This window comes from Limulus polyphemus, unplaced genomic scaffold, assembly GCF_000517525.1.
Source record: "Limulus polyphemus unplaced genomic scaffold, Limulus_polyphemus-2.1.2 Scaffold1830, whole genome shotgun sequence".
NCBI classification, from domain to species: domain Eukaryota; kingdom Metazoa; phylum Arthropoda; class Merostomata; order Xiphosura; family Limulidae; genus Limulus; species Limulus polyphemus.
Genome location: NW_013667440.1, coordinates 228,779 through 238,887, shown reverse-complemented (window position 1 = coordinate 238,887; position 10,109 = coordinate 228,779). Strand labels below are relative to the sequence as shown.

Below are 10,109 nucleotides of genomic sequence, written 5' to 3'. Positions count from 1 at the left end.
GGGACGTTATCTTTTGAGCATTTTTCACTTCGTTTAGACTCTAAATGGACCTCCTGAATATATCGTAATTTCGTGGTAATTATCTAGTATACAATTTAAAGTGTCTTCCCCATTATTAAGCTAACCATTCTTAGTTCACGCTATTTGATGAAATATATTTGTTCATTTTAGTTTTAATTTAAATCTGTGCAATTCTTTTCTGAAGCTTATCTGTAAGTGATGATTTATCTTCGGCTAAGGTTTGTTCCCCAAAAACAAACAACAACAACAAAAAAAGAACGTGTGGAAAAGGGAGAAAAGCAATATAGATGGGACATACAACTTTTGAAAAACGAATCTTCCATATCACTGGAGTAAAAAGCTGAAATCAAAGTAAAGTGAAGCTATGTGTTTATGTTCCGGACGTCATGAAACCTTAGTCAGGTATATGCTTAACGACGAAATAACACAGAAAGAATAAAACCAACAATAATATATGAAACAACCTGTAAAAAAAAAACAAACAAACGTGTACACTCTCGTTTCGAGTTCTGTTGTAAACACGTTAATTAAACAAAACACCTGCTACAGTGAAATTCATGTCATCTGGCGTCGATGGTTATCTTAAGCGTGTGGGCACCAAAAGTATTCCTATCTTGTTTCTCTTGTAAACAGTACATCGTTACTGATTTTTTTTTCGTTCCACTGGACTAACTTTTCAACTAATTAGCGTTAAAGGACTGCTATCACTATATCACTTCGAAAGCTGACTCCAAGTATGAATTATAAGCATCTAAATAAAAAAAATGACAAACTGGTATACTTCCGAGAGTGAACCATCATCATTCACTCATATGCATCCTGAACATTAAAAAACATATACCGGAAAAGCTGGAGGTGATTCGTACAGTAAACATTCTTTCCCAGACTCTTATATCCTCCAGCATTTAAAAGAAATTAGTATACTTCGGACAGTGAATTCTTTCACTAAACTTTTATTCGCTTCGTAGCAACTAATAATAAGAGTGAGAGAAGAAGATGTGGTGCAATTCGAAGAGTAGATCCACATCTTCATCTTACAGAATGTTGTATCTCCCTCCCGGTATCTGGATACTTGGTACAAAATGGTACAAGTCCGATAGTATGTTTGTTTCAGAGCAAAGCCACATTGGGCTATCTGCTGTGTCCACCGCGTGGAATCGAACCCCGGATTTTAGCGTTGTAATTCCGTTAACTTAATGCTGTCCCACCGGGGTAGCAATCTGATAGTAACTGCTTCAAAATCCCAACCTTTTATATCGCCTGGAATTTAATCAACAACAAAAAGAAATAAACACCAGTAGAGTGGTTAACAATTAATTTTTTGGTGTTGACACATATGTGCGCTTGTTCAAATTTTTGTTTTTGATTTTTGAATGGTGACCTTGACTTCGATCTTTTACTCTCAAAACCGGCCGGGCATGGCCAGGTGGTTAGGTTGCTCGACTCACAATTTGTGGGTCGCGGGTTCGAATCCCTGTCACACCAAACATGCTCGCCCTTTCAGCCGTGGGGGCGTTATAATGTGACGGTCAATCCCACTATTCGTTGGTAAAAGAGTAGCCCAATAGTTGGCTGCCTTTCCTCTAGTCTTACACTGCTAAATTAGGGACGGCTAGCGCAGATAGCCCTCGTGTAGCTTTGCGCGAAATACATAACAAACAAACAAACCCTCAAAACCAACAGGGATCTTCAACTTCCCTCATGGGAAATGGCTTGTGAAGTTCGATTAAATCTGCTATTTAGAACTCTAATTATTGTGTGGAAACCAAATTTCTATTTCTTGAAATGATAACATTGATCTTTGACCTTTTAACCTCAAAAATTAAAATGGTTCTTCCCTATCATGCAAAAAGTCGATGTTTATGAATAGACAGTGTCATTGCTATATTCCTCCAAAACTTTTCTTTCGGAGAAGGCGGAGATGTAAAAAAAAAACAATCTGGTAAAATTCAGACAACAAATCCTTATCTGCCAAACTGTCATTTCTTTAAGCATCTAAAAATATAAGGATAATGAATAAAATACCGATAATAAACGCTCCAAAATCCCTTAGATTCTTATAACCTTACTCATCCCATCTAATAATAGAGAGAGTTTTGTTTTAGAGGAAAGCCACCTTGGGCTATCTGATGTGTCCAATGCAGGTAATCTAACCTCAGACTTTAGCTTTGTTAGTCCTAGACTTGCCGCTGTCTTATCGGGTATCAAAAAATAAAATAAAATGAGATAATTCGTACGAAGATATTTTAGCCATTCCCCAGACTCTTACGATAGTTGCTGCACCTTCCGCTAGGGATGTAAATATTTAAACGATTTAGTAAATATAAATTATAATTGAATCAACATTAACGTGTTTGCTGGAAAGAGACTCGGATAGAAAAGATAGTTAAACTCTCGAGAATAACTAAATACAAACATTTCATATATATATATACTGATAAGATATTTTTACCTAAATACTGTACTTTTTAATTATTCTTAGATCCATGTAAAACTGGCGTCAAATGACTTCTTACAAAAACGTGGTATATTTTTCATACATGTTAAACTGTTATCTAGAAAACAGTATGTGCTTGCCAAACCATTGGAGAGCAGCGAACACTTTCAATGTTCCTGTGTAAAAAAAATACTGCCATACGTACACAGTTTTTACGGATAACCAACACTGAAAGCAGTCGTATCAGTATATATTATTATTCTCTCTCTCTCTCTCTTTGTATAAACGTCATGCCTTGATGTAATTTCATATGTTGAAAGAATAAAGAAATAAAACTTATTAATTATATAATAGAAAGCGCTGATATCAAATTTCTAACCTCAGTTCTGAAGTCACGATAACTAACTACTAATGCAGCTGCCGACCGGGCATGGCTCAGTGGTTAGCGTGTGTGGACTGTGAATCCCAGAGTTCATGGCTCGCGACCTTCTGCCACAAAAATGCACTTCGCACTCTAGGGTGCACTATAAGAGTGACGGTCAAATCCCGCTATTTAATCAAACAAGACTACCCCGTGAGTTGTTAGTAAGTGCTGAGGACTGGTTGCTTTCTTTCAAAATTATGAACGTTTATGCGAAGATAGTTCTTGCGTAGCTTTGCGCGAAAATTCTAAAACAAACATACGCATTAATGCACTTGCTGTAAAATGTTCAAAAACACGTTAGTCATTCAAGGTACCAGTATTTCATTACTATTCTCCATACTAAAAAGCAGAGACATGGTCAATGGGGCGCCAAGGAGGCCGCCCCCCTGAAAAATCTAGACATATTGATCACATATTATTTTTCAGCTTTTATATATAATAAACTCGTTTTGTATCATTTAATAATAAAAAAACTTCTATAAAACTATTACATTTGATTTAATTTGATTTAATGACCATTTTATTAAAAATTTCGATCAATTTCAGCTTTTTGATATATTGCCACCGCTAAAAAGTCAGATAACCTACAACAGAAATCAGAAAAACTGATTGGACAATTTTTCATACCAACCCAGAATAATGAGGATAATATTCCAAACCTTCATGCATTAACATTAAAGCTTAAAGACCAGTATTTCCAAATGCAAAAATACATTTCTTAACGATCTGTAAATTTTCTTAGCCATCATAACAACTAAATATAGTGCCGACGAGGCCTTTCGGTAATACCAGGGCTCATCAGGCCGACTGGGATACGACATCCATAGATTAAATTGATGAACTGTAATCCTTATCAGTTTTATCTAAGTTATTACTCATTAAAATTATGTTTATTATTTTTGAACGTCTAATTATTTATTCACTTTAACATAAGATTGTTTATTATTATTATTTTTTTATTTTACTTGAATTTACTTTAATCATCATTCAGAAGAATTGGCGAACCAGTGAGCTAATCTTTTTTTACGTTCGATAGATTTGAAAAATGACATGGTCAACAACTAAGCCATTTTTGTAAGGCTTATTTATCACAAGACAGGTAGATAGTCAAATGAATTTTCTCTAGTTGTTTGTCGACGTTTGTTTTCTTTGAGTTACCATCTTAGTGTTTGTTTGCAGCTAAGCATCTAGTTTCAATACCAGTGGTGGGCTCTTTACGCTGTGCCCACCACTGGTATTGAAACTAGATTTTTAGCACGTGTTACTCGTTATTATTCACACGAGAAAACTTTCGCCTGTGTTTAAATATCTAGACAATGAACTAATGACTTTTCAAGTTTGACATTTAACAATCTAACGAGTTCTAAAAGTTCAACTCTACTAAGGTTTTTTACTTATTACATATTGACTGTAAACTAGATGGTTTAATGACTCGCAAGGTTGCCCGTCGGAGATTTAATTGAAAGCGTGAGGTGATATAAAGCTAAAATTCGAGTTCGATCCCTACAGTGGGCATAATGAAGATAGCCATTTGTGCAGATTTGTACATAGAATTATAAAATCATGATTGAGCATGGTTGATTTTAGTGGTAGCAAAAGAAACTGACATGCAAAAGTCTTTACAAAAGGCCCCCAGTGGCTCAGAGTTAATTTAAAAACTCCGCGTTTTGATACCCGTAATGGACACAGCACAGATATCCCTTTGTTACTTAACGACAAACAAACAATCTTGATAAAAAATCTTTAATAATAATACTCAGTTTTTGTCTGTCCTGAAAATGCGCACGCACCTTGCTATCTAAATGCACAAGTGCGCACACTTTCTTTCAACAGATGTAAACAAGAGGTGGATGCAATTATACTTTAGTTGACATATTGTACGACAACATATTAAAAGTTTATCAAAGCTTTCAGAAAGGTCTAACGTTAGGTCGTAGAATAACATCATAAACTTGTGTACTGATAGTATTAAGTACGGCAAAGTTTAGTCCTAACTAAACTAAAGCAAAAAAAACGTACACAAGTTACAGCGTTAATTTATCTCTTTATCGAACATAGACCGTATATATAAAGGCTTAATAATGCCAGGCCTAAGACAAATGGATTCACAGATTTCGGTGTCTACGATTATAATTCCTAGGTATTATTCTAGAAATCCTGTATTTAAAAAAGTACTGTTACAATAAAGATATTAATGTGACCACTGTTTTACGGGTATTTGCTAGTTACTAAGATTTCCAAAACAAAAATAACTGCAAGGATACCTTCTGAAAGTGGTACATAATTTAGAGAAGAAATGTAAAATATCTAGAGAAAACCGTGAGTATTTTTAACGTAGATAAAACATGAGATAATGATAAAGACATTTTAAAAGACAGAAATAAAGAAAATGAAAAAAAATCTAACAAAAAGAAACATTACGCTTTTTTTGTTTAGCACGGAATTATGAAAAATCGCAAAGAAGACACTTGTGATTTCTAGCCCTAAATGAAGTTTCTTTCCATATTTTGTTGACATCTCTTCTAATCACACTTTCTCTAATTAACTAAATGTTTTGAGAACCAACATAAATTTAACTAAATGTATATTTAGTATTAGAAATAGTAGCCGTTCGTGGGTTGGCTCTGTGGATTTTGGAGTTGTTGAACCGGGTTCAAATCCATGCGTACCACACAATACACCCCGCACTTCACACTGTGGTGTTTTATAAGAGTGGAAGTCAATCCCTTAGGTTGGTGGGGACAGGACACTGCCAAATAGCTATCTTCCCTCTGGTCACTAGTTTAAAATTAAAAACGGAGGCAGATAAATACAAAATACAGGTGGCACCATCTTTTGAGTACTTTATAAAACTACTTGTCACCTTCTCGCTCAGTGAACTGGTAAATTTCAGGAATATTTGGATTGTCTTAATGACAAGTGTTTGTTTGTTTTGAATTTCGCGCAAAGCTACACGAAGGCCATCTGCGCTAGCCGTCCCTAATTTAGCAGTGTAAGACTAGAGGGAAGGCAGCTAGTCATCACCACCCACCGCCAACTCTTTTACCAACGAATAATGGGATTGACCGTCACATTATAACGCCCCCACGGCTGAAAGGGCGAGCATGTTTGGTGAGACGGGGATTGGAACCCGCGACCCTCAGATTGCGAGTCGAGCGCCTTAACCATCTGGCCGGGTCTAACAAGTGTTGTTACCGATTCCAGTTCACAACTGGGATGGAAGTTGTGTAGCTTTTACAATATATTTATCTACTGAGTCAAGTTGCTATCCTTACTAACTGCTGAAGTTTAATTTGATATCATACTATTCAGAAGCCAATGGCTGGCATAGGATTAGGTAGTGATGTTTACGCTCGTGGGTAAAAATGTTTCAATGTCTTGATTCGCACCTCAACGAGTATTTATGCATACTTGCGTACGTGAACAAGGTGTTAGAGTATTCATATGGAATTACATTATTTCCAAAACAACAGTATGCTGAGAGAAAGCCGATATCGCTTTTTTACTGCATAATATGATGTAATACTTATGTCGTAAACACGTCCATCAAAACGCAAAACACTGCTTACCATTTTGAGAAGAAAAAAAAGACTTCACATCTAGAAGTACCTTTAAAAATCAAAGCTTCACATGTAGTGCTTGACTATTAGAGAACACCTTCAAAAAATATGGCTTAACATCTATAGAGTTCGTCTACAGAATATGGTTTGACATTTCTGAAATATGTCTAGCAAATAAGGCTTAAAATTAGAGATCACTTTCAATAAAAAAAAAAGACTTAACATCGCGAGAGCATATCTAGAAAACACAAGAAAACAAGACCTGCCAGATATCTAGAATACGTGGCTTAAAATAAATATCATGCCATGGTTAAAGAGTTACTTACCAGATGTCAAGCCATGAGTAGAGGGGGAGTAACTCTAGCCATGGCATAACATCTGGGAAGTAACTCTCTACTCACGGCTTGACATCTAGAAAAAAGTATTTCTTAAGCTTATTTATATCTCGTGAAAACTTTATATAGCGTACTGTTCATTAAAATAACATTTTTTATAATCGAGGATTTCACATTCTGAGAATTCTTCCATGTAGCAGGAACTGTGTATTCAGAAACAAACACATTATACTTTAAGACTAGCTTTTGTATGGATAAAAATAAATATTTTATGTTTTATTTAATTCTTCTAGGTCGTCCAATCATGTGCAAAAACGAAGGAGAAGAAATCCGGATTCCTTTCATTGCTAAACACCAGTGTATATCCTGTCGATGTCAAGTATGTATTTAATTTAATTGTCACGTTTACTATCCTTTGGTTGTTGTTCTATTTCATTATCACGTCTAATATCCAGATGATGGTAAGTGTCTGTACTATTTTATTGTCGGTGTAATTGTCGTGAGGTGTTGCTTTCAGATGTCTATGCCTTTTGATGTCACATGAAATATCCTTTTGTCAGGTGTATGTGGGCAAACTTTTCAATTTTGCTTATAATATCCTGACAACAAATGCGTACGTCATTTCATTGACATATATATATATATATACCCTGTCGTTGGCAGATGCTCATTGCATTTTACTATCACACATAATAATCCTGTTGTCAAGTGCTCATGCTATTTCATTTTTTGTTTGTTTGTTGTTAAGCATAAAACTAAACAATGGGCTATATGTGCATTGCTCGATCCACCACAGGTATCAAAACCGGGATTTTAGTCTTATGAGCCTTCATACTTACAGCTGGGGGGGGGGGTATTTCATTGTCCTGATATCAGATGTATATGCAGTTTCATTGTTTCATATATTATTCTAATTATCAAGTGAGTATGCTATCACAGTGCCAAGGTCAGTATCCGGTTATTATGTGTCTGTGCCTGGTCATTGCTAAGTACAATATCCCGTCGTTTGCAGATATTTATCGAATTTTTGTCACCTGTTCTTTTTTACGAAATATCATGTAATATCATGATTATATTTCAATGTATTGTCACATCGTATATCTTGTTGTTATATACAGTCAACTATCGTGCTATACAAAGGAATTTGAGTCAATTTAGATACAGAGACACACAAAATTGGTAAATTAGTAGATTCAGAGAATGAGCAAAGATTCAAAACGTTATGAATTACGTTAAATTATGAAAGGCAAAATATAGAGGACTTGAAATATCGAAAACAATTGCAATACGTGGTCACATGTGACCGCCGTTCATGAGGTCATTCAATAGTGACAGTGACTATTTTTAGGTCACTTGAAAGAGCTGTCAGAGGAAGATAAACATTCACTTGTCAAGACTGTAGTAAAATGATGGAACAGTTTTTTACCAAATTTGCAGTAGTTTTCTTATAACCAACGTGGTCATGGCCACATGTAAACAAATGTCATCTGTAATGTCTGCACACCATACCCTCCATAAACTTTATAGAACAACTGGTACACACAAATAATACTCGGCGCTATTTTACTTCACATAAAGGCTACCAGTATTGAAATCTTGACGATTCTGAGTATAAATTAGAATCATTTCTTTGACATTCAAAGTAGGGGAGTAGGTGAACAATTTAATCATCGTTGTGTTGTATGAAACATAAAGGTCGGTTGTGGTATGAGCTGCATACTTCGGTGTAGGTATGGGATCCATCTGTTAAGCGGTTGCACGTTTAAACCTTGATGGATATCAAGATATCTTAGATTTTCACATTCCAGGAGGCAATGTTGAATTTTTCTTTTGGTCAGTAAGTTTGTACTTTGTCTCAGATGACACAAAACACGTACGACCCATGCCTTTCTAAGTAAAAGTATCAATACAATGAGATCCCTTTCCACTCAGATCCCCAATCTTATATGCATATATACTACCATATACAGCAGTTATTTCAAAACATTAGACCACAGCTTTTCAGGTTTCATCAACTGGCCGACTTTTGAAACAACAATGGAGACAAATTGCGCTCTACACCTGTAGGAGCTTAGCTGAGTGAATGCCTCCCAGGATACCAATAGTTGTTCAAAATAATATAGAGGGACGATGAACACTAGGTCTTCCCTGTGTGGTTACAAGTACGCATACATATGCCTCTTCAATGTCATATGGGATGTCCAGTTGTGTTTTCTCCATCTGTAACATCACATTGTTGACATGGGCGTTAAACGAGTTGTTGTTTGTTTGAAAGATTATTCGTCATACTCAGAAACATTGATAGAATATCTCGTGGAAGTCTTAAGAGCCAAATACACTCACTTAAATATATGTTTTAATGTTCTCCGTAACTATATACTTGTGCATCAAAGTCGAGGTTGGTTAAAATTCGGTTGGTGTTTTTTTTTCTTCTTCAAACTTTTATTCAAGTATAGCATGAAAATGAAAGAAAGATTGTACGAAACATCGATGTTGATCGAGTTAAATATATGTGGTATTCATACACCAAAACCTGCTATTATTGATATAACTCTGTATCAAAACTTAAGACGAATAAAATGGAGAAACGAGAGGAATTAGGACGATTTAAAAGTCAGTCATGAGGTTTTCTATTATGTAAAACTACAGCTCTATAGACCGAACAAGACTCTAGTTCTAAACTTTTCAACTAATAATCGATTAAACTCAGAATGGGTGAATTCCTTCATTGATAAATTTTGATTCGAAGAATAATTTGTATATTGAACTTTATTGCCAGTTCTTGGACTTCTCTAGAAATCGTATAGATATAGTTAATTTGCTGGAAAAGTTGTTATCGGAAAAGATCTTTACACAAAATCAGAAGTGATAAAAATATATATTACTTTAAATATATTGTTATGATTAAAATGAAATGTTTAGGACGGTTTAGAAAAAAATCTCCCCACCCACCATATTCTCCAGATATGGCACCATCAGATTACCATCTTTTTCGTTCGCTGCAACACCATCTTAATGGGAACATATACGCAAATGTGGAAGGTGTTAAAGAGAACATCGACATGTTTTTTGTTTCAAAGCCAAGTGATTTCTTTAATCAGGACATTAACAACCTGATTGTAAGATGGAAATGAATCATCGATAAAAAATGGAGACTATAGTGTTAATTACTTACTCTGTTAATTCAGGCAAATATAGTTGGTAATGGTATGCATATATGAAATACGTTTGGAATCACGAAGTTGAACTTTGAGACATTAGGATTGAATTAGGCCCAAGTGTAAATAAAATGTTACAAATTTTACAGATACTCGTACATAATCTATACTACT

General features: G+C 35.1%; 1 protein-coding gene across 1 annotated transcript in view; it reads left to right on the top strand.

The window, feature by feature from the left end:
- Window positions 1–7,086: 7,086 nt before the first annotated feature.
- LOC106465085 (BMP-binding endothelial regulator protein-like) overlaps window positions 7,087–10,109 on the top strand; it is an 84,790-nt gene continuing 81,767 nt past the window's right edge. The window contains exon 1 of the mRNA XM_022392909.1: window positions 7,087–7,156. The gene's annotated coding sequence lies outside the window, so the exon portion shown is untranslated. The remainder of the gene's footprint in view (window positions 7,157–10,109) is intronic.